Genomic DNA, 25,993 nt, shown 5'->3' on the forward strand with positions numbered 1-25,993 from the left:
CGACATGAATTTCTGCTTCTACTTTTTTTTTTATCCATGACTTGTTTGATGAGATATTTCCGGAACAGTATAAGTTGTTGAAATATCTTAAAACGAATTTCAGAAAGGAAGGTCGAGACTTTCGCTTGAAGGGAGCAATTGAATTGCACTTTAAAAGAAAAATGGTCATAGGAAATCCTAAAGAACAGAAGAACGAAGTGAATTCCACTGCATGTCAGTAGAGATGAAGAAAGTCTCCTACCCCAACCTTCTTCAGATGGCCTGTATGCACGCATGTATAAGTGTCCAGTTTATTGATTTTTTATAAAGATATTAATACAAGGAAGTTATTGTGACTAAAGTCCTGATTTTTCATAAACAGTACAATCAACCGCTGCCACTGGTACCAAAATCAGGAAGACAAAAGCATTCGTAATTTTCTTCACGCCATTTTGACTTTGGTGTTGTTTGTTAAAATTTTCTACAGTTCACGATGCTCATTTATTACCGTCGTTAGTCAAAATTCAGTAAGTTTCGTATGCAATGTCGACTGCATCGGGACTTTGTTTCATGGAGGCGACTTTTCATGGTAGTGCGTATTGACTAGTTTTTTAAGTTCATTACACGTGGTAGGTGGCCAGTTCCCACTACCACAATATAGGCAATTAATTTCTGCAATGCTAGATTAACTGTTTCTGAATAGGATTCCTTTCTCATCATTATAATCTATAAAAAAATGATTGACTAATGGTGAACACCTAATGGTGAGGTGATCGACAGCAGTTAAAATTTAAACTCAAGAGATCAGGTAAAGGCAGCGTCAGGCAGTATTTGACAGTGCGACGTAGACATTGCGCGAGAATGAAGTTCATCATATGATAGAAGAGAGGCCCTGAGCAACTCTCTCTCTCCCTTACCCGGAGGAGTTTTTTTCCGGAGGGCTCAGAGGGTTTTGTTCTTACAGGCATCATATGCGGACAAAACCCGTTATCCATTTCATTTGTCCAATTCTCCCCTTTGAAATTTCTCTGGTTTTCCTCCTCCCCCCTCACTGGGCTGTATGAAGGTCCTCAGTTGCTCGTTCCTTCAGTATTTGCGTATAAAAATTCTACCTTTAGGCATCACTTTCAAGGGAAAACTGATGGATCTTATATAAGTTTGGATAAGATTAACATCCACGGTTCGAACTGTAAGTCTTGTATTTTTACATCAAATGTGCTTTATGTACTTATTTGAAAATTACTAATTACTAATTTTGTCATGGCCCCAATTCGGAAAATTTACTCTTCAAAACAAAAACTCCATTGGTTAGTTTTAGCTGGTTAGAAAGCGGAAGCAGTGTTTTAATACAAGACCGGGTTTATGTTATCGGCGTTGAGAAATTCAAAAGATTATCGTATATTTTTTCTTTGTTACGTGTAACCTGCCAATTCAGAAGATCTAGAGTTTATAAATTTTATCCATCTAACGAATGTCAAGTGACTTGCTCTGAATGTAAGGAGAGTTCTAGGTTTCATTAATTAGCAATTTCTCCACGGTTTTACTTAGTGTAAAACTTATAATTGATCCCTTTTAATTTAAGCATTTTTTTAATGGTATATTTTTCAAACTTTATTAACGCATGAATTCGTAAGTCAATCAAGGGTTCATTCAAGAGGTTTCAAGTCTTCAATTAACTGAAACATCGTCTCTAAAGTTTTCCTCTTATCTCTGCTAAAGTTCGTTCACAGATCTCGTTGGATTATATATACTTCTTGACGCAAGTCCGCATTGCCGTTAATGTGGACAGAGTAATTCTATTATATGTCGAGACGCGGTTCACCGAAATTAGGACTGCACTAATGTTGTAGTAATTTTTGTGTACATTTTGAAAACATTTAGAGCTGCTCTCATGGACTACCATGGGTATTTTTATCTATCATGTTAATAATAACTTGGTATCCAGTGACTACTCTCATAATCTTATATGTGACGATTTACCTGCGGCTGAAATGAACAAAGTATACCTGTTAACATGTTCTGAAGCGAAGAATATGCAGAAAATATAAGTTATTCACTGAGCACGTCATTTGAAATATGCCTTCTGGATCTTCGTCAGTACTTCACTCGCTTAAGGAACTCCCTTGACGGCAGTTAGCTGTAATGACTCACACTAATAGGGTGATTTTGAGAAGTTAATGATCGTAAGGTTGTTTCCTGCTTTCCACGGTCCAGTTGCTTACGAGACTTAGACATTACTACCTTACGGGTTTTTACATTGAATTATTCTTAAGGTTTCATCTTTGTTCTGTCAGCTATACTAATTGTAAGTTTTTGTCTCACGGAAGATAGGCAAATTACAATTGCACCGAGTTTTCAGGTTATTTAAATTGTTGTCTTACAAAATGTCCCATCTAGTTTCAGCACCAAGTCATTTGGTAGAATATGACTTAATTGCGCCAGAGAAGGGTTTAGTAAATCAGAAATGGTGAAATTTTGACTCTTGATCAGTGGTATTGTAGTTGAGTTCATTATAGGCTGCCGACCTTCCAACCTGAATTCTTTTCCAATATTAGGCGGTGGACAGTGCACGGTAGGAAGAGTACTGAGCTCTTGTAACGTCTTTTGATGGACAAGGCTGTTCAGCAGGCCTCAAACTTGTCCAGGACTGTAGCACTCATCCTTGCCTTGTCCCTCTACCATTGAGAATGCCTCGTGTTCATGCCTGCCTTCAACAGGAAGAACTATCATTGTCCCACATTTGTTTCATATTCTGTGCTCCAGTCCAATAAAGGGGTGACACAGTGAACGTACTTATGATCAAGAACTGTGGGGCTGTTTGAAGAGTTCTGAACTTGAAAAGTTTGTATGGTCTTGGTATCACCAAGAACAGCTACACTGTTGCAGTTACTCCACTACAGATTGCACCTGATGCCGCAACTGGTGTGTGTAGAACAAATAGAGCTAGAACATACTCTACTATAAATGGAACCATCTGGCGCCACAGTATCGTCTTGTCCAGACATTCACCTCCATCACAGATGATCTTCCTCAACTACATTCACATCCATCACAGATGATCTTCCTCAACAAAAGCTTGCAATTCATATGTGCTACAGAGTAAGGAAGGACTAATGAAGCAGTGTCAGAGTCTTTAATGCAGTGCCATGAACAGTTTGCAACCTGTAGTCAGTTAAGTAAAATCATTCATCTACACCCAAGAAGGCCAACAATATACAACTAACAGATCATGCAAGCCATACAAATTATATAACCACTCTCAAACATGACACAACTATCAATGTACGGCACGCTGTGAAATCGTGTTAAAAGCCTTAAAGGAAGCTACTGCTAAAAGTGTATCATAATGTAGGGCCTATCACCACCTTTTTCTTCGTATGAAAGAATTCCTATTGCTACAAGTATCTGTGTGATTGCAGACTGCATATGCAGTACTCGTGATCAAGAAAAATCTCAAGAGCTATTAGTCAAACATTAGCAGCTATGTTGCAAATAAGGGTGATCTAACTCTACACAGTGCTGCCTTGCCCAATGCAGCCTTCCTTGTGCAAAGCAGTGGCATATTAAACACATGTATTTCTTGACTGTGGCTTTTAAAGTATCTTTGTAAACCTTTGCTTTGTTGTACAACTAGAGTTGTGCCCCCATCAAATGAGTCCCAGTTCGTTAGTTACTTTCAAAGGCAAAGATGGGCTTCTTCCTATTTGCATATTCTGGTTACCCATGCAGGCCATTAATTAGCGGATTTCAGCCTCAAAGAAGTTTCATTAACAGTGTGCTGAGCCTCACTAAAGACTGTATCACTCATTTCTACCTCCCAAAGGCTGACACTTCATGTATATCAGGGGTCTGCCTTTCTAACACCTCTTTCACCTCGGCTAACAAGACGTTTCTCGATGATGGGGAAAAAGCCTGAAAGTGTTTTTGAGATGATAGAGTTGAAACAAGAGTAAGGTTATAAGGGTAAATGGAAACATGGAAGATTGAGCAATGCAGGTTTGGATGCCTAACAGAAGAATTAAAGGGTAAGGTATTCAAGAATAAATTGTGATTGATAGGGGTATGATGAGATAGGAGGTGAAACAAAGAATAGATGAAGATAGCAATATCTCTTTATCAGAAGTCCATGATAGTTTGGATGTATGAAGGCTTAGCTAAGCCTTCTGTCCTATCCAGAAGTAAAGTATGAATGTTGAAGATGATTGAGAGAAACATTGTGAAGGGTGTTGAGGCAATTGTTTTTGTTGTATACGTACAGTGAATGTTGATAAAGTGGAACATGTGGTGAGAGGACAAATATACCATTAAGCAGTTGTCATAGTTAAAATGTAGTGTTCAGAGTTGGATTGTTCTCACAGAAAGGATTGAAGACTCACTTTCATCATCCGTTTTTTCCACACGACCAAGTCAGTTTCAAACACTTCACCGACATGGAATGGCATTGAATACAAATGCTCCCTAGAAAAGGGAGGATGCAAACCAAACAAAAGACAACACAACTTATCAGAAAGAAAAAAAGTACTGTCATAATAGTAAAAAACTAAAGGCCATATCTGCCTAGGAGTTCATGAATGGTCATTCACCCTGCCAGATGAGGAGTGACTGTGTCGTATAAATATACATATGGATACACGAACAGTATTAAAACAGATCATCACTATAAGAAGGAAAATAGTGTCGAACAGCAAAAGGAGGAAAGGAAAAAATGGTCATGGCAACACATTTGGGAAGACAGAAACTTTGCCCCTAAGTATATTAATAACAAATTCCAACATGGTAAATTTTCAACTCCTTACGAGGATGTGCTGAAGGCAACTGTCATAGGATATTGCATTAAAAGCCTTGAAAGTTCTTCTTTATGTACAGGTATATATTGCAACACGGAAGGAGAGAAAAGGGGAAAAACCGCTAATCGAGTACCAATAATTATGCCTTGAGACAGGAAAACTTGAAAAAAACTAGCAAAAACAATGCAAGGGAATCTTTAGCACTGTCACAAGTGAGTGCCCGATCTTGATCTTCATGTTTTTAAGAATCAGTTATGGCAAATAATTTTCAGGGAATTTTAGTTATAATTGGCCTTTATAATACAGACGTTATAAAATAGAACAAATAAGCATTGACAATGCTGGAAATCTTATCACATTTATGAATGTGATTAAAATGCCAAAAATATGTAACTGGTAATGAACCATTTCAACCGAACTGTGGCGTTGACCTTTTAACCTTTTGCTAATTTTTCAAAACAGCCTGAAAATTCTCCAAACAATTTTCTCAACCAACTCATAAAAATCCAATTCAGTTTTTACCCTTTGATTGAAATTTTCCAAAAAATTTCCACCAAAGTTCTTCAGAATCCATTTATTCAGCTTTCACGTAGCCATTTCAACAGACAAACGAACAGACAGAAGACCAGGGCAGAAATGGGACCAATCACAAAGCGTCCTTGGAGAGGGTAACATATTTAGAAAACTTGGTGATTAATCATGATAGTGTACCCAAAAAGTAGAAATAACACGACTTGCGAACTTAAGTTGTATTGTGCATGATTACGAAAGCGGGAAGATGAAAATTTTATTATCATCAGATATTTCCTCTTTACTTTGAGCCCCGTAGGGGGATATCAGTGCACCTCATGCGGTGCAATGTAGGCATTACTTAAGGTTTGCAACGTGCCTTCGGCCCCTAGCTGCACCCCTTTCATTCCTTTAGTGTACTTTCATTCATATTCTCTCCCATCTTGCTATCCACCCTCTCCTAACACTTGTTTCGTTGTGCAACTGCTAGGTTTTCCTCCTGTTACACCTTTCAAGCCCACACCTTTCAAGCCCTTCTACTCTCAGTATCCCTTTCAGCGCTGAATGACCTCATAGGTCCCAGTGCTTGGTCTTTGGCCTGAATTCTATATTCCATTCCATTCCATTCTGTACTTTGAGGTAGCTTGTTACAGTAACTGGCAGTGATCCTTCGTTGCCTTCTCTTGTGAACAGTAATTCAGTTCACTTTGTTTCATTTATAAACTGCATCCATAATTAGCTTTAGTGTCAAGAGGTTGACCTTTCACCTCTAAATCTCGCTTTCACCTCACTGCATATTTCTCTGTCTCCTTTGCTTTCTAGTTCATTACATACGGTAGTTAAGTGATCAGTTTCTGTACCTCGAACCGAGCATTAATAATTTTGTTTATGATATTATATTGACTGGTATAAGTACAGAATGAAACCCATTGATTCACCGGTGATGGACGGCTGTTTGGGCTTGAACTTAAGATGAGGCCCTGACAGAACAAAGCCAGTTTCTTGTCTGAGTGAGAAGGAAGATGTAGTTTGGCATTAAGGGAGAAAATAAAAGAAAATGAAATGGTTAGTGCCTTTGTTCTTAATACTTGGTGACATAACTTGTCATCCAATCTTTTGTAAATCTTTCATTCCGGGTAACGGCCGTTCTTTTCACTTTTAACATTTTTTCTTTTGGTCTTGTCTAGAGAAGGACATCAGATTGAAATTTCTGTTGCTCTGTTTAGGAAGACTCTTTTCTCTCCACCTGCTGCAACTGAGAATTCTGGTTATCTTAAGTAAAGAAACGATAGAATGCAATATCGAGGCTTATGTAATTTGTTGATCATTAAAGTTTACAGTAAAGTACTCATAAGGGCGTGCAAGGGTCACGCAAATGGGTTTCCACCTTTTGAGAGGCTTTGTCAAAAATTCAATTTACACTGTTTGATTTGTAACAGTTCTAGTTAGCGCGATGCTGTTTACGTTTCTTCGTGACAAATAATAGAATATTAAGTAAGCTGAAGCTCCCAACAACAGACCTTCTTTAAAGCCATTAGTTCACCTTTGCATCTCATTATTGGAATTTGCATCTTGGAGAAGACAACTTAAACCTTGAAATCAAGAACTGCCCTGTTTTAAGGATTGAGATAAAGCAGTCTTACCTAGCCATGTAAATAAAGAGTGTAACTGATTTCAAATAATCGACATGATTTTTAGTTAAATAAAGGTTCGTCATAGGCAATAAGTGGTCCATGTTACAATGTTTAATATTACGTCTCGAACAAAAATAGTATTCGGTTTATTCTTATGTTATTACCCAAATAATGTGAAACAAAGTTAAGTATACCTTAGTTTAACCAGACCACTGAGCTGATTAACAGCTCTCCTAGGGCTGGACCGAAGGATTAGACTTATTTTACCTGGCTAAGAACCAGTTGGTTACCTAGCAACGGGACCTACAGCTTATTGTGGAATCCGAACCACATTATAGCGAGAAATGAATTTCTATCACCAGAAATAAATTCCTCCATTTCTTCATTGGCCGGCAGGAGAATCGAACGCGGGTCTAGCAGAGTGCTAGCCGAGTACGATATCGACCCGTCCAATGAGGAACTACTGAAAGGGTAAGCTCAGTGTACCATGGGCACTTTGCAATTTTATGCTATTTGTAAAGTATATAACTTATTCATCGTCTAAACATTTTTTTCATATGAGTTTGATATTTCCCTTTTTGCGTGCATATTTTTTTTTGTCATCTAATTGTGTGATCAGAAAATGAATGTAAAAAGTAAACAAAGTAACGCTTATTAGTACATGGAAGCTTGAGTGTTCTGCTGCTGGTATATCTGAAACTGATATTTCCGAAACTGTTGGAGTAGCATGTCAAGTTCTGAGTCTCCAATTTATTTTTGGTCCATGGATCCTGCCGAAAAACACAAAGCACAAAATATACCCAGTAGGTCACTAGGTCGAATGTGGAAAATAACAATGTACATTATAGTAGATTTATTGGGGGGAAGAGGGAGGCACCTGATAAAACCTTGCCTTTAGATCAACAAAATAATAAGGGGTTTGAACTTAGCATACCTGCAGCATGAAGGCTTGACCAAAATAAGACCAGTGATGCTGTGTCCGTGAACTAACAAAATGTACGTCATGGACAGAAAGTATCAAGTGCTCGAAAAGTTACCTGATGAACAAAATGCACCCACTGTAAAAAATGGGTACATATCGCCCATTGGGTATATTTGTTATACTGAATAGAAATGTGACCATTATACGTACATTATTTACCCGCTGTTCAAAATGGCCCCATTTGGTGTATATACGTGGTATATTGGGTAAATTATATTTTCTGGGTACATTTTGTCCGTTGTTTGTGAATGGTATATTGGATAGATTTTGTTTTCTAGATACATTTTGTCTATTGGTTATAAATACTGTCCATTTGGTGCATTTTCTCTCTTGGGATTAATTTTATCATTGCATTTCTTGTCAGTTACCAAAAACAAAAATTTGACTAAAAAACAAACAAGTAAAAAATGCGCCGAAGTTTCTTCGACCCAATCGAGTTTTCTGTGCAGCTTATAGATGCTGTATGAAACTCTCAGCCATGGCCCATGAAACTCTCCGCCGCGGCCCATGAAACTTTAAGCCACATCCTGGTGGTGGCCTGTGTTGTTGGCACCAATAGCGGTGCCAGACAAACGAGTATGGCTAACTTTAACCTTAAATAAAATAAAAACTAATGAGGCTAGGGGGCTGGAATTTGGTATGATTGATGATTGGAGGGTGGATGATCACCATACCAATTTGCAGCCCTCTAGCTTCTGTAGGTTTTAAGATCTGAGGGCGGACGGACAGACAAAAAGCCATCTCAGTAGTTTTCTCGTACAGAAAATTAAAATCGAGGACTGAGAATTTGATATCCTACCTCTTCGAGCTCGGAGATATCTACCAATTCCTAAAGTTTTGTGGATCTTGACCCAGCTTCTGATATGACAGCAGCAGATATACTGGATACCGAAACATGAGAAAAATAATTATTTCACCGACATCTGCGAATGAGAAGGAACTGACTTCACTCTCTCTGGTGACGAATCCTAAATCTTACTGACTTTACGAAATAAACTGGGAGTAGTAATAGCCATCATTCGTGGAGTTACGTAACGCTATATTTTGACACTTCGAATAGACGCGATTTAATACAGTATTACAGATTTTGTAACGAAATGTGTGTATTTATAAACTGGTGTGTTTTGTAGCATTGCTGTCGAACAAAACAGTTGACTCGACAGGTTGTTTGTTCTACTGAACTAAAAAAAAGTATGAATAAAAAAGACCAATGCCATGATCAAATTAACAAGAGAGAAGACAAAAATGAAGTCAGCGCCATGGTAGAAGTAATAAATGATCCTTCAAGCTCCCCACCCCACCCCATCCCGCCGAAAAAGAAGTCTTGTCCCAAGAAATAGTTTGCTCCGAGAAGTTCATGAAAGGCGACTTGATTTTAGTTTTCTGTAAAATAAAACTATTGAGATGGCTATCTGTCTGTCCGTCCGCATTTCCTCTGTCCGCCCTCAGAGCTTAAGAACTACTGAGGCTAGAGGGCTGCAAATTGCTGTTGATCTGTTGATCATCCACCCTCCAATCACCAAACATACCAAATTGCAGCCCTCTAGCCTCAGTAGATTTTATTTCATTTAGGTTAAAGTTAGCCAGATCGAGATTCTGGCAAAGCTATAGGCGCCAACAACACAGGCCACCACAGGGCCATGGCTGAGAGTTTTATATAGAATTATACTCTGTACAGAAAACTCGATTGCACCGAAGAAACGTCGGCGCATTTTTTACTTGTTTAATTTTGTTTCATCCAACATTTGAAACCATGCCAAATTCAAGTTGACAATAATTGAAATATAATGTATATATTTTTATATTTCTTTTTTCTTTTGAGATTTTTAAAATTTGCTTCACGAGGAATTTCTGAAATCAATTACTTTTCCATTCAAGCAGTACCAAGACTCCGATTAATGAGACAGAACTTCTCCCAGCTTGTATTATTGGTGTTATTGGAGCTAGTTTTCAGGTCTTGTAGGAATGCAAGGATAGTTCCGACAGATCTAAGTTACATCTTTTTGTGTGAACAAAACAGCTTCGTTTGACGTAATTCCCTTTCCAAGATCCTTTTGTAATTCACCAAAAGATTATATAATCATGAAAGGATTAAACTGCATATATATATATATATATATATATATATATATATATATATATATATGTGTGTGTGTGTTATATATGTATGTATATATACATACATACATATATACTATATATATAATTTACACCAGCTACCATTGTCATTAGTTTGTTGAAATTTCCTTAGGTGATTTCTTACCCCAATCAACAAAGGAATTGGTTATAAAAATATGAAACAGTTTAAATATGTATAACTGTACCTCTGTCTATCTATGTATATCTACAAATATATATATTTAAAATATATACAGTATACACAAATATTAAGCCACAAACATAGTTAGATATCCAATACATAAAAATTAAACCCCAAATATCGTTTGATATTCAGTTCACTATACCTTAGGAATACCTTACAAACTTGTTTCTAAACCAGGCATCGGTTCGATTCCTTCCGGGGATGAAACACATCGATTATAATTCCCCGTAGGTGTTTCAGTATTTGTGATTTTAAAAAATTCTCGACTATATATAACAAAAATTCATTATATATATGCATATATGTGTGTATATATATGCATGTATTTATGTATGTATGTATGTGGTAACCAGACAGATGCATCTCAGCTGTGCAGTTGTAAGAGTTTGCTCTCTTGGTTCTTGCTTTACTTCTGCTTAGGTGCTTGGTTGCGTTAACGTACTTCGTCAAAGACCTATTTTTACATAGCCTAGTATATTGGCTTGCTTGGAGAGGGCTAATTTTAAATTTTCGTCTTCATTCGATCTGTCCTTATTGCGTAACTGGAGGTTTTTGACAGGGAAAGGACACCAGACGGTTTTTTTTATTGGAAATGAAAACTGTATGAGAATCCTAAACAATGTTCCTATTTTTCTAGATTCTGGAAAGTACTTTAATCATTAGCTGTTACTAAAACTGACCGCAGGTCAGTATAGCTTAGGCCTTTTCCGTTCATTGCATTTCTGTGCGTGTTTGTTTACTTTCTATTTGTATTCCTGAAGATGACCTGTATGGTTAGCAAAATGCCTAACATTATGCAGATGCGTTACTTGTGATAGTTAAGTAATCTTGATCGTAATATACACTTTTTGAAATCTACTTTCCTAACTTCAAGTAACTTCATGCAAGTAAAGTTAAAGGTGATTACAGCTTTTACGCTCCACAGTTCTTTTTACAAGTTTATTGTCGATTAATTTTAGATTTTCAGAAAGTTGTATCAAAGATTGATCATTGTGCTGTTGCCTTTCTTAGTCATTCCGTTGATTTGCCAAATTACTAAGTATCCAATGATACGATGTTATGTTGATGTAAATAGTACTTAATGGAAGTTGGGGGGTGCGCTTCATGAACTTTGTCAGGGTTTAGACAGGGTTTCAAAGAGATATTAAGGATCGAGTTTGGTTGACAATTAAGAAACTTTGTGCAATAAACGTTGTTTTAATCTCTAATAGGACTAGGCCTCAGATCGCTTCGCTGCTTATTTTGCCAATATAGAAGACTGCTAAGGGGTGCAAAAAGGGATGCCTGGGAACTGCTAAATGCCACTAATAGTGTTAACAGCATAATCAGGGATTAATTAATCTGCAGTCAGTGTAAATCTTTAATGCATGCTTGACATTTGCAGTCGATTATCAGTGCGTGTTTTAAGATCGTTTTAATGTTTATTGTCGCATATCCTTTTAGTTTGTCTTGTAAGTTACGAATTTCATTCAGACCACCAACACACGCCTATTAATAACTTGCTGCATACTGGCATGGCTAATGTAAGAAGGTTAAGTATACCTTAGTTTAACCAGACCACTGAGCTGATTAACAGCTCTCCTAGGGCTGGCCCGAAGGATTAGATTTATTTTACGTGGCTAAGAACCAATTGGTTACCTAGCAACGGGACCTACAGCTTATTGTGGAATCCGAACCACATTATAACGAGAAATGAATTTCTATCACCAGAAACAAATTCCTCTTATTCCTCATTGGCCGGTCGGAGATTAGAACTCGCGGCCAGCAGAGTGCTAGCTGAGAACGGAACCCGCTCACCTAACGAGGAACTAATGTAAGAAGGTATAATTAGAATTTTACAAAGACACACTTACCATTAAAAATACTTTAACGTAAAAGTAAAAGTAATATTGCTGACCACAAAACATGGTCATTCTCTAACCTCAAACATATTTCAAATTGAATTCCATATCCCAGTGCATGTTCTCCCTGTTTCTCAACTTATCCAAGTCAAGAGACTGGCTTACTATTACAAGTCAAGTTATTCGGTAATAATTCTGGCATACCAATTACTTCAAAGCTTCATGCAGGTCAGACAATTGTTTTTATCAGGATTAACATCAAAGACAAGTCTTTTGCAGTAACTCTTCTTACCGAGTCTAAACTCTCGTTGATAAATTTGCACCATATTCTCTTGCTGGAACTTTTGTATTGTATTTCAACATACTAGGGGAGTTATTCATTTATATTTTTCTGCTTAATTTAAAAAACAACGTGTGAAATATACACTGAGGAAAGAAACAGGAATAAAAATTTATTTATAGCTTCTTGCAATTACTTTAAGGGTGAGGGTGAGAAAAGGTTGGACATCGATCGTGTCTCGACAGCCTCGTGAATAAGTCCGGGCCAGGAATACCCGAAGAATTTAATTATTGCCTTAAGAGAATATTGCAAAAACTTAGTTCCCAGCAAGTAGGTAAGCAATATTTTTCAACGTTGACAGTATTGAATGATGCAAAAGACCGCTTGAAGTGTGGCCATTTGCCTTCAACCGAGAATAGTGTATTAAAAGGATCACTAATATGATGATATCGGCGTTTTGAGTGTTGTCTTGGGGCGCAAACGACTCCCTCCAACCGTAGAAGGAATGCCATTGGAGAACGGCCCATTAGAAGATGACAGACGACTATAATGTCCTCTGGTTGTCCATTGTTTCTAACTGCCGTTACCTCTGTAGGAGGGGCGGGGATAGTGCCGTCAGCGCACCTCACGTGGTGCATTGTAGGCATTACTTAAGGTTCTTTGCAGCGTCCCTTCGACCCCTAGCTGCAACGCTGTTCATTCTTATTACTCTACCTCCATTCATATTCTCTTCCATCTGGCTATCCACCATCCCGTAACAATTTTTCATAGTGCAACTGCGAGGTTTTCCTCTTGTTACACGGTTTAAGGTTTTCCTCTTGTTACACGGTTTAAGGTGTTCCTCTTGTTACACGGTTTAAGGTTTTCCTCTTGTTACACGGTTTAAACCTTTCCACTTTCAATTTCCCTTTCAGCACTGAATGACCTCATAGGTCCCAGTGCTTAGCCTTTGGCCTAAATTCCGTATTCAATTCTGTCGTATTCTAACTGCCATTAGTTCCTCCTTGGACGGGTCGATATCGTACTCGGCTAGCACTCTGCTAGACCAGCGTTCGATTCTCCGGCCGGCCAATGAAGAATTAGAGGAATTTATTTCTGGTGATAGAAATTAATTTCTCGGTATAATGTGGTTCGGATTCCACAATAAGCTGTAGGTCCCGTTGCTAAGTAACCAACTGGTTCTTAGCCACGTAAAATAAGTCTAATCCTTCGGGCCAGCCCTAGGAGAGTTGTTAATCAGCTCAGTGGTCTGGTTAAACTAAGGTATACTTAACTTTTCTAACTGCCATTACCAAACGTGGGATGAGAGCTTGATCTTAAAACTAGCGCTGCCTTCAAGGAGACACAGATCCTCCCGGTAATAGCCGCCTTAGAAACCTTAGAACTCAGCAATATGGAGAGAGAAGTTAATTGCGGTGGGTACAGTCAAGCGTGCTTAGGAAGGATAAACCCAAAGGAATTATTGAAGCCCTTATCTCGAAGATATCCTGCTGTATATCGCTTGATTGGCCGTGAAGCAAAAGGGCAAAGGAACAGGAACGAGAGACGAAGCAATGATAGCGAAAGCGTGAATGGGGAAATCATGATAAAAAGAGAGATAAAGGAGTGGCACGAAAGATGATCTTTAGCGACCAGTTATCAAGGGATATTTACTGTAAAATATAAGTAGCGAAATGAATGTAGTATAAAAGTAGTTTATTTGTTGTAACGTTCACAGGAATAAATTGTAGCAGAGAAATTATGGTTTGTTATTTGGACAGTCATATTTAGCTAAGTATTCTCACATTTTCTCGTAGTGTTAGTTTTCTTTTAATTACAAAAATACATGATTATAATACAAAATAACTATGCAATATAATTTTTCCTGGGCTCTTTCGTAATAGAAAGAGATACTATAAGCGCCAGTATAATTTTTTCCTGATTTCTTTCATTGTTTGAAGTCCCCATTTTTATCCCTTTCCATTGTGATATTTAGTACAGAAGCATGTTACTTCCTAGGCTCAATACATATTACGTAATTTGCTTCTTGAACCATAAATTTCTCTAAACTTCTTTGATGTGCAAAGAGAATTTTGAAGGATAAAAATATCTCATACCCTAATATGAGTGTACTGTGAGAGCTGATAATCATCTCAGTGGTTGGGTAAAATTATTTTAATAATAATAACGATAGAGCATGTAACGTAAAAATCACTCATCACTTTCTTATTCTGTTCTGCTATTTTTATTGGTAGCTGCTTTGATAACTGGTTCTCAATTTCAGTTCTTCCTGAGTGGTTGAGAAAAGAGAAGAAACAACAGTTTGTCAAGCCCAAATCAGGGTGATGGTCGAACAGATGTTGAAATGGAAGTCAAACATATTGGAGGTTTCCCTAAAACTGTTCACAGTTGAGGTTAGTAACTTGAATTGCCGTTTTTCCATTTATGTTTTCTCATTCCGTGTGTCATGGTTCGCTGAAATCAGAGATATAACAATGCGGAGCAAGAATAATCGTCTCTCTTTCTCTCTCGTTTGCGCTTGTGCACACGAACAATGAAGATACCACTTGTACCCAACTACGTAATCCCAGTGAATCTCTGCCTCCATCCATGTAAGTAGTTGCATCCCAGTATACTTCGTCCGTGAACCATTTCATTCAGTTATTATTCACCCTTTTAGAATACCTTGTAACACACAGACTATCCTGAAAAAATGGGAGAGATCTAGTCTTTTTAACCTACAGGAACCGTGAACAGTAGCATGAAGCCTTTTTAGCAAAATTCAGGCTGTTTTCAGCAACAATGTCAGAGATGGAAAATATTACAGTTAAAGTAAGGTAAAAGCAGAGTTTATGATTCTCAACGTAAACAAAACCAAAGAGAAAAAAAAATCTTAACAAAGCGGGCATTCCGTGATGAAAAGAAACATTCCGTTTGGTCACATAAATCACCAGATGCAAAACCATAAACTGTAAGTGGATTTAGAAGCCCTTTTGAATGAAGTCTTGCCAGGTGTTTTCATGTAATTTACTAAAGGTGCATGACTATTTTTTTGCTAAAAAGAACGAAAAGTGATATGGAGAGTAATGGGTAAATTTCACTGTTACAGCTTGTTAGAGAGAGAGAGAGAGAGAGAGAGAGAGAGAGAGAGAGAGAGAGAGAGAGAGAGAGAGAGAGAGAGAGAGAGAGGATATTTTCATTTTACAAAGTGCGTTATAAACTGGTAGGAGATCAGAATATTTTAAGAGAATTTATTACATCGAAGACAACAAAAACGGAAAGGTGAACATTCGCCACCATCTTGCTACATTACTTCATTTCAAGATATTTATTTATGTGCTTCATTTAATCATAGATATCTTACGTTCCTCATTTGCAAATAAATCTTGCTTTCGAAAAGAAAAGCGAATGAAAAGACTATTTTTTCAGGAGTTTCTGTGATGCTTTCCAACTGAGTAACTGTGAGTTATAACTTACAAGAGCCTTTGACTAGAGAGAGTCGGTTCACTACTTTTACTTGGATGATGTCAACGTCCCCATTCCGAAGTTTTATTTATTTCTCAGAAAGTCTCCGATTTCACCATTTTCTTTTTATCCTTGATTAAACACTTGATAAATAAGACAAGCAAGAAGCCGTTGTCGCAGAAAAAAGTAAAAACGAACTTATAATGTTTTATGAGACATTAGCTAGAATCCTTGTAACTTTTAAGTTTTAATAAGACCCATGTTTAGAAAATATGGAGTGGACAGTATTAGAAATGTACAAGTTCTAGTCAAAATGGCTGCCTGACATTCGAGACGGAGATGAGTGTTGTTATTCACCATTAACAAACCCAGACCTGATGGAAATGACACCTGGCTCTTAAAAATTGTTGAGGTTATATGGAACAGGTAAAATTGTAAGCATGGAGACAATTCCTCATCAGGTAGCAGAGGGAAATTCACGAAATCATCTGTCCTAAGAATATTTAAAGGACGATCATAAAATTTTAAACTGTTACTGTGGCCAAAGACATTTAGATTCAAGGAAGCTGTAGATGCATATTACTACTAATTTTATTTTTGAAATGAAAAGGCCGCAGTTCTGTATACTCCAGGCAGAATTTCACAGCAACAAATAAATAGTCAAATACAGGACAATACACAGTAGTTATTGGCCTCCTTTCTTACCAGAAACTTCTTGTTGATTCTTGATGACTGGATGCAAATATCTCTTCCTCCTTCTTTTGTACTAATATTAATCAAGAGTGAATCTTTTAAGTCAATTATCCTTCACACATTAATATGGAGAATTAGGCTTAGCATAACAGAGTAACCAGAAAAGTTACTGTAAATGTAAACAAGGTTAAGAATATCGTTGTTTCTGAAAAAGATAAAACTTAATTTTCATAGTGTAGACAACACAAGCAGAGGGTGAATGGGGAAATGAGAATTGACCGGTTGGGAGCTATGTTAAGGTATTTGAAACGGGTTGGGAGCGTTCTTGGTGTGACTTCTGATATCAGTGTGGCATTTTTCCTTATTCAGCTCAACAACAATTAACCGGTGTTTGACTGCTACTGGACGAAGGTGTAGTGACATCTGGGGCTTTCAGAAATATTCATTTCTTGATGATAATGTTGCAGATCTGCAAGGGCCATGAAAAAGTTCAACAAGGGCTTAAGTGAAATGATTGTGGTCAGCCAGTGACCCGTCTTATTGGAAGTGTAAGATCCTTTGGAATGGACGTACTGTATGCTGTCAGACTTGGCATTATCAGGTTTCCAACCTGGATTGGCATCTTTGAATTTTTACGACTCAGCTTGCTCCTTTCTTGTTTCTGCACTTGTGGAACATAGCATGGGAGGTGATAGCCTCCCTTCGAAAGTTAATAATAGTTTTAAGGGTTTCTGTTGTTTCCAGAATGATTTGGCGTTTTGAGGCAATGAACTAGACTGCTGTTGTATCCAGAAAAAACGGGCTAAGCATTATTGTGTATGAAAACTTGAGAACCTTCTCGATCTCATCGATGTTAGTTACAAATCACATCTTAGCCGGTTGCCCAAAATATGACCCAACTTTCTTGTGACATAAATCACTAGATGATGAATGATTTACACAGAAGCCAGTAAGAATTGATCCGGGGTATGAGAATTCAGTGTCCCCAATTATAGAAATATGTTCAGCAGTAGAATCACGAATAATGCATTGTAACTTACCTAAGCTCATGCAATATTGATAAGGTTTGCATGGTTCTCCCAGGGCACATATATATTGAAAATCATGCTCTTAGTATTTTCCACGGCCACTTCGAAGGTCGAGTATCCTATCTCTCCTATCATATATCATCTAGTGTTCGCTAGAATAAGCTCCTTCAGTATACTCAGGGTGCTTTAGGGGAAAACTTTGCCACTGGTCGTTAGATCACCGGAGTTGAGCAACTTTTTGTCTAGTCAGTGGTTGGATGAGTGGCCATCATGAAAGGCCAGTTGCTGGTGGCATATAGACCCATGAGCGTCAATGAGGCAGACGATGCAGGTTAGCATGTATGTAGTAAGGAGAACACATGGAATTGGATGTGTGTAGTTTTAGCGATATTTTTAAAGAAGGTAAATTTGTTAATAACGATGGGTTAAAACAATTTTTTTCACTTCTGATGCATAATTATATTTGAAATATTATGTGATCTGAGTCAAAGTATAGAAGAAGTTTAAGTGAGACTTTATAGTTAAAGCCAATTCTGTTTTTACTATTATAGAATAATCATTTATTATTTTCACAGTAAGTGGCTCCATATAAATAAAACATAAGATTGACTTACGACTTATTACAAGGGAAAAATTAAGTTGAAAGTCAGGATTTTCCTCAAGTCGAGATAAAAAATTTTTAAAAGTACAGAAAGCATATTGACACTTACTGATCAGCACCACAATCGTTTTGAAATTTGAGAAATGCGAAGATAAAATGTCAAGTCCAATAAAATTTTTTTTTTTTTATCTAATTACAGCTTGCAAATGAAGGACTGCATTATTTTATTGAATTTAATAACATGGTCTGATATTTTGTTTCATTTGCAGATGTTATTAATGGCTGTAATATTTTTAATGACGGAACCAGACGGGGAGTCTAAGTTTTAAGAGATTTTAGGAAAATAGGAAAGGAGCTGCCCTTGGCATTAACTATGCTATTCGAGGGCTTAAGCGTATTTGTCCCGTCACTGCCCCACGAAGAAAATGCTGTCACATATATTATTAATAAATTCCGCAGACTTGATTACTAATCATAATAGTTATCCTTAATACTTCGGTTTAAATGCGATTCCGAAACATGCGAAATGACAAGTTTTCATCAGTACGATCATATTCTCTTTACTTTTACCCTTTTGCCAAACCAAGACGAATGTCATGAACTTTCAAATTGTTTTCTTTGGTAAAGCCTCTGCTATATAGTTTACGTATGGTTTTTTCTTCTGCGAAGGGCGTCGGCTTAATGTCAGTTTCTGTAGTTAAATGCTCTTGACATCTTCAACTTTAAAATGATTACCTGCTGAAGCATATGCGTTACTTCCTAACAACTGTTTAGGTTGTGCGTTTTGTAGAAAGAACTGTTTTAATCTATAAATCTTTGGTCCATAAATAGACAAGCGTCACTAAATTCCTTGAATGGATTTATATCCAAATCAGAATTCTCACCGTGGGCGGGGTCGGGGCTAGTGCCATCAGTGCACCTCATCCGGTGCACTGTAGGCTTTACTTAAGGTTCTTTGCAGCTCCTCTTCGGTCTCAAGCTGCAGCCCGTTTCATTCCTATTACTGAACCTCCGTTTATATAATCTTTCTTCCATCTTACTTTCCACCCTCTACTAACAGTTGTTTCAGAGTGCAACTGCGAGGTTTTCGTCCTGTTACACCTTTCAAACCTTCTTTGCTGTCAAGTTCCCTTTCAGTGCTGAATGACCTTATAAGTCCCAACGTCTGACCTTTGGCGTAAATTTTATATTCCAGTTCCAAATCAGAATCGACTTGTAGGTTATAAATAGTATATTCTGAAGCTTGAATCACAGTCGACCTACCTGGAATTTTTATGAATAATTACCTTGACATGAAAAATAACAATAAAATATAAGCAGTAATTAATGAATGATAACGATATGCAGAGATAACACCTCGTCAAGGATTAGGAAAGAGAAATTAATTTTGATAAGGCGTAAGTAAAAAATCAGTGCAATAATAGACGTAATTAGTATTTGTGAACGTTAGATGATTCTTTTTTCTTTACAAAACAAATGAAACTTTACTTATCGATGTAAAGATTTTATTCACTTGGCTGTATTGCAGTCTTCTGTCAGTGACTGACCTTTATGTCGAAAACATGCAGTATTTCAGATCAGAATAGACAGCCTTTTTGCCTGAAACGGGAGCATGTGATGTGTTGCATAGTTGGTGATAACCGTATTGATTTTACTTATTTTAGTGCTCTGTGGGTTCATAACATTTAGTTATTATAAAGTTAAGTTGCTTGATAAACTATAGGTGGCTTATACTTAATATCAGAGAACTTCTTGCCTTGCCATGGGTTTTGAAAAATAACAAATAAACGTGAGAAATTCGGTTTTTATGAGTAAACTCAAAATATACAACGGTTTTTATGAGTAAACTCAAAATATACAAAGTATGCTCGTACATGTTGTAATAAAGGTGTGGCAGTTCAACTTACAAAAGCTAATTGCTTGTAAAAAATACATTACATGAAAAACGTAAGCTTGAGCTGGGAACTGGTTCAACATTACACAAATCAGGACTTAATATTAAATGAGATCCTTATGAGTTTCATTTCAGAAAGTTTTTGTGCTTTTTATTTCCAAGATCTCATTAGTTCGAGCATTCATATTTAACAACTCTGCAAAGATTCGAACAGTAGAGCAATGTAGAGCGAATTTCCGCCTTCCTCTCTGCCCGTTGACTTTGGTGAAGCTCGAGTTTTGAAACGGTTCCTGTGTCACCCTACTTGTTTGGGTACTGACCCATTTTACCTAGAAACATAGTCCAGTGTATTGTTTACAGACTTGCAGAATTCTTCATTATTGTTTCCTTTCATGAGTAAGAAATGCGTCCGGCCGAGATAGCGCTTTCTTCCACTTCCTAAGCGACTGGACATTTGGTACATAATAGTCACTGCGTATAGGAACTATCCGGTTACATGATATTACGTTTAACTACGGCTATGCATAGACAGTGTACAATGAAGTAGTCAGGTATATAACTGAGTAATAAAGTTACAAACTTTTACTGTATTTTTCATAAAAGTAAATATAAAACAAAGGATATTTTGAAACACAGGTGCTGTAAAACCGATGGACATCCACACTCTTTACTAGAACATACACCCGTGGATGTCGTGCAAAGAAAATAAAAACTTCTAAGAATTCTCTCTCTCTCTCTCTCTCTCTCTCTCTCTCTCTCTCTCTCTCTCTCTCTCTCTCTCTCTCTCTGGCGCGATCCGTGACCTAAGTGAAATATCCAAGGAGTATGTATTGTACCTATTATATCTGCTCGTCCACCTGCAAATCACCAACTTTTTATAAACCACTAGATTGAACAAAGAAGTACAGTAAAGTTTATAATGACATGGTATGTGTAAGTTAGAGGGATCTTATAACAGTATGCTTGTTTTCAACGTGTTGATTTGTACTAGTATTTACCGTTTGCAGACTTGTTATGATGTTCTTGTGTCACACTTATTGCTTTGCAAGTCTTGGAGTTGTCATGCCTTGAAAACGAGACTTTTCGAGCTGGGAATTATCGACGAGGTAGTCGCAATCGATTTTCTTAACTGTTCCGGACCTCATTCTGACTCATTGCTGCTTACCTCGGACTTGAAATCGTTGCAGTTCTCAGTAACAAATTTTTTTTAAAGGTAGGGGCGTTGCATGATCATACGTTTTGTTCTTTTCGTTCTGATTCTGGGGAGGGGAGTCTGTTAAAAGAAGGAAATCATAACTAATAACCACTTACAAGTAAAAAGTAACAAACGTTGCTGTATAATAGTGAGAGTTCTTTTGTGGGGCGCAGATTGTTGTGCAGTACCCAGATGGCTGTAAGTTGAAGGCTGCCCACGGTATTTCCGATGCTGAGGCCACAAGTGTCCGTTTCATGATTGGGTGATGTTGGAGAGGAACGTAAACAAGACGAGGTTCAGGCGTAAGACTTGAATCTCAGTACGGTGCTATGAAGAATTAAACATGAGATGGCTATCGCACTAAATCCAGAAAAGCTTAGGGGTTTGAAGGATCTCCTCACATTCATTCCCCTGTGTGACCATTAAACCTCCGTTGAAGTGATTATTCATTGATTAGTCACTGATTAGTATTATATGTTAATCTTTTAAATTTGTTAATACCAGTGGCTACGTCACTCTTCATAACCACAATAATTCCTATTTTCATTCACTGTGAACTGTTTTCGAGTACTGTGAATTGCTTGAATAAGTGTTGTATTATTATTATTTTCATATGTGACTGAGTTATAATGAAGTTCTAGATAAAAATAACATTACTGTAATTGTATGTTTTTGTCACTCTTTTCTGACTGGCATTTTTTTTCCATTCGCCTGATAAAACTTGGCACTGATACCTATCGATATTCTTACTGATGGAGCACTAATTAACTCCTGCATTGGTGAGTACACGATGTTGTTATACTAAGTTTTGAAAACAAGGCAAACTTTCAGATTTTTTGGTTTTTCATTTTTTTCAATTTTCAAACGAGTAACTTTCATTAAGTGTGTTCTCTTTTCATCATTACTTTTTTAATATTATTTTTTCCAGGAATCGTGGCTCCTCGTACCTTGCCCACCCTTTCACCCAACATCACTATAGAACGCCTGCATTGGTGAGTACTGTACACGGTTGAAGCTTCGGTACTGTGATTATTCAGTGGTTAATCAGTGTTCATAGTGTTGTTTTTGGTTATTACTAGTGACTCGAAGTCCCTCTTGACTTCATAACCGCCTTAACTCTGTACTTTCTTTCACTGTGAACCAGTTTCGATCATTGGTTAATCGCTGAATAAGCAGTGTTTGCATTACTCTAAATTTCATTTTGGTCTTTATTGTTATTATTGTTACAGGTTTGTACTGAAGTTGTTGACACGAAAAATATGTTTTCATCATACTACATAACACAGTTTTCTTGAGTGGAAAATGTTTTCTTTTTGGGTTCATTAGTGTTTTATGCCTAATAAATGCTTTTGATAAGCTTCATTATTAAAAAAAAAAGATGCTTCCCGAGACAAGATTGAAAACATACTCCTTTTAAACGTTTGCAAAACGATTGTACGATATGTTTTCTGTTTTTAATCTTTATAAAATTAAGTTTGCATAGCAGCAAGGTTGGTTTTAGTGTTTAATAAATACCAGCGCTTTTATTGAAAAAATTCCTTTCTGTCTTCGAAAATAAAAAAGCTATCGCTGTTCAAAGTTAGTTAAATATTCGTTGCCCTTTTTTCTAAATGTCTTTTTACCTTTCATAGAATTTTTAGAAAATTTATTTTTGGTTACTGCATTTTATGCACCCTTTTTAAGCCGTCTTTTAAGAAAAGAACTAGCTTCCCTCCACAAATAATCAAGTTATTGCTGCTCAAAATTAGCAAAACATTAGGTAGGTTTTTTGAAATGTCTTTTAGCTTCCCACCATAAATAGCAACAAATTCATCGTTGTCCAAAGTCTGCGAAGTCTCCAATATGTCTTCCTAAATATTTCTTTTGGTTTTTAGCGTGCCTAAGTTCGATTGAGACCGTGCAAAACGCCTGTGAATACGCTTTCATTTAAAAACCTTTCCTGAATTGAAATTAACAAGAAATGTGTTCAAAGTATGTAGAATTTTTTTTTCTCCAAAATACCGTGTAACTTTGCAGATTTTTTCAACATCTGTTTTTGTTTTGTGCATAATAAGCGTCTTTTTTTTATAAGCTTTCATGCGGTCATCTTAAATGTCGCAGCCACTTGGTTTCCATTGGTTGGTGACTTTCTGAACATATTTGCAAACACAGGAGCGAACCATAGCCTTAGTAAAATGGAACTTATTGAAGTTACTCTTAGGAGCACTCACCTAGCTTTTGCAGTTCCTCTTGTTCCTCTCTGATGAAGGTGTGATGGATAGGCTACTCGTAGAGCAAAAACTGCTTATTAGATTACCAGGCAAATGCTTCCCCCTTACAATAGTCCTTTGTTTTGTCTCTTATTTTTTTTTTAATATGAAAAGCCATGTCAGTAGTGTGCGGACGCTTTTTCTAAATATATACCAACTCCACCATGCCCGGGTGTTTACTTCAGGATTTTCCCGGTCGCCTAATGCGATTTAGAATTTAAATTGCTTTCAGCTCTGTTGTTAGGGTGCACATTTTGATTATTAAATATACTGTTCTCCCATTTCTTTGTTAATTTAACATCATATTTTTTTTTACCTTACCATTTATCCTTTTAAAATATTCGCCCTGGAGACAAATATTCAAGGCATTAGGTAAAATTTTAGTAGCCTTCAGTGTTTTATTAAATTAATGTTTCTGGAAATAAGTATAAGGAAAAATACCTTGTTCCCGAGTCTCACTGGTGTGACTGGTTAGTTAAACACGCCCGTATAATTATTCACAGATGTGCTGTCGTTCAGAATCCACGGTTTTTGATTACTAATTAGGCAAGCATTGTTATTAGCACCCTGTTTAATTACCAAATTTCATTACTATTCGTTCCCTATTTTTGCCTCTGGCATTACATTTTCACTCCGTTCCAGATTGGCTTTTATTGTTCCAGATTAGCTTTTATTGTGAGCTGATGCTACCAGCATTAATGATAAGTCTCTGAAGAATTACGTATACCTTAGTTTTACCAGACCACTGAGCTGATTAACAGCTCTCCTAGGGCTGGCCCGAAGGATTAGACTTATTTTACGTGGCTAAGAACCAATTGGTTACTTAGCAACGGGACCTACAGCTTATTGTGGAATTCGAACCACATTATAGCTAGAAATGAATTTCTATCACCAGAAATAAATTCCTCTAACTCTTCATCAGCCGGCCGCGGGAATTGAATTCCGGCCCATCGAGTGACAGTCTGAAGCTCAACCGGCTCGGCCAACAAAGGGCTAGAGTCCGTGAGGTTTACCTCTCTGATTGCCCTATAGGTAATGAAATTAATAGGCCTGTTTTGAGTCACCCGGCTGCTCTGAGAAATTCTTTGTGGAAGGCGTCATAATATCTATGAATTGAATGCACCTCACTTTAGAGTTGATCTGGCTTTGCAAAAATACACGATTCTTATCTCAAAACATCAAGGACACATGAAGAGATTATATCAGTAAAATGAGATTAGAGCGGAGATATCTGCTCTTTATTAGAACTGCTGCCCTTTACTTACACAGATAAACAGCTTAAGAAGCGGATTATTTCGCGTGAACACGTCGCGTGTGCCGCATTCTGACTCCATTCGCAAATGAGATTGAGAATGAGGTATTCCCAACAACGCCTCTCATAAAAGAATCTTTTGTCACTTGTGGAGTTCAAACATTTTTATTCATTTGGGAAGTTTCTGCATTTCTTTTGTTGAATGAGTTAAAGAGTCTCAAGAAGTGAGATATTAACGGAATTATATATATCCTCTCAAGTTAATCCATATTCTCAAGGCGAGTTCGTGTAAGAAGCTGGAAGAGGATTTCGCAGATTAATGTTTATGAATGCTTACATTACAATGCAGTTAGCCTTCTGAAAACCACGTTAAGAAAATTCTCTGAAAACCACGTTAAGAAAATTCTCTGAAAACCACGTTAAGAAAATTCTCTGGAAATGTTTGGAAAATTCCACGACTGCTCATTTTCTTGATTTAATGAGATAGTGTACAGTCTCAAGCTTGACTCACCAGTAATTGCTGCTGTTATTTTTCTTGAAGCAGCCTTGTGCTTTCACGGGCTCTTAGTTCTAGCAAGAGTCAGGATTTCGAATCTGGTGTTGGGATTAACCCATTTAGGACAGAATTCACGTCTGTCACTCTTAATTTATTAACTCTTTATGGCGCATTTGGGTAACAGAGCATAGAGGGCTAACAGGCAGCCGAGCTTTGTATTTTCTCATTTAGTGACGTCACCTGGTGACAACCATAATTTCAGACACAAGGGGCTGTTTCAGGACTCATAAAAATGATTGTTTGCCTTTTTCAGTCTAAGCATTGTTTTTAGAACCCATTATTCTGTTAGCAGACTCTAATATAAGCTTATTGTTAGGCGAAAGGACAATTTAAACCTGAAGCATATCTGGAAATAGACAATTTTGTTTGATTTTGTTTGGGGTTAGCAATTGTTAAGCAAACGAAAGGAAGCCCTTATGCCGAAAGTCTTGTCTGTCTGTATGTCTGTCTTTCTTAGTATTGCTTTTTTTGTATTTTGCTTTAGTGATTAATGGTATTAGTCTAGGAAATATAATTTTGGTTGGTGATTTTCACCAGTTAACAAAAATTGGGGGGGGGGGCGCCTATTATTGAGTGTAGAGACAACTTTCGTTAAAAGTTTCTATCTCATTTATTTTGTATTTCGTCAAGCACCAAAATAATGAAAGTATTTCCAGAAAGTGATGGGTGCAATGCGTAATTGGCGATTAACGAAAAATTAAAGAAAGTGTTTAAACCAGAGTTGAAGTAATTAATTTTGAGTGTA

General features: G+C 37.1%; 1 protein-coding gene across 2 annotated transcripts in view; it reads left to right on the top strand.

Moving 5' to 3' along the window:
- Nucleotides 1-25,993, top strand: part of LOC136832808 (uncharacterized) — a 348,711-nt gene that overhangs the window by 55,150 nt on the left and 267,568 nt on the right. The window contains exons 3-4 of one of the 2 annotated variants that reach the window (XM_067094392.1): nt 14,600-14,729; nt 22,120-22,183. The gene's annotated coding sequence lies outside the window, so the exon portion shown is untranslated. Of the gene's footprint in view, nt 1-14,599; nt 14,730-21,894; nt 21,971-22,119; nt 22,184-25,993 lie in introns of those variants that run through there. The other variant, XM_067094393.1, reaches the window with a different exon arrangement.

This window comes from Macrobrachium rosenbergii, chromosome 50 (genome assembly GCF_040412425.1).
Source record: "Macrobrachium rosenbergii isolate ZJJX-2024 chromosome 50, ASM4041242v1, whole genome shotgun sequence".
Classification (NCBI taxonomy): Eukaryota; Metazoa; Arthropoda; class Malacostraca; order Decapoda; family Palaemonidae; genus Macrobrachium; species Macrobrachium rosenbergii.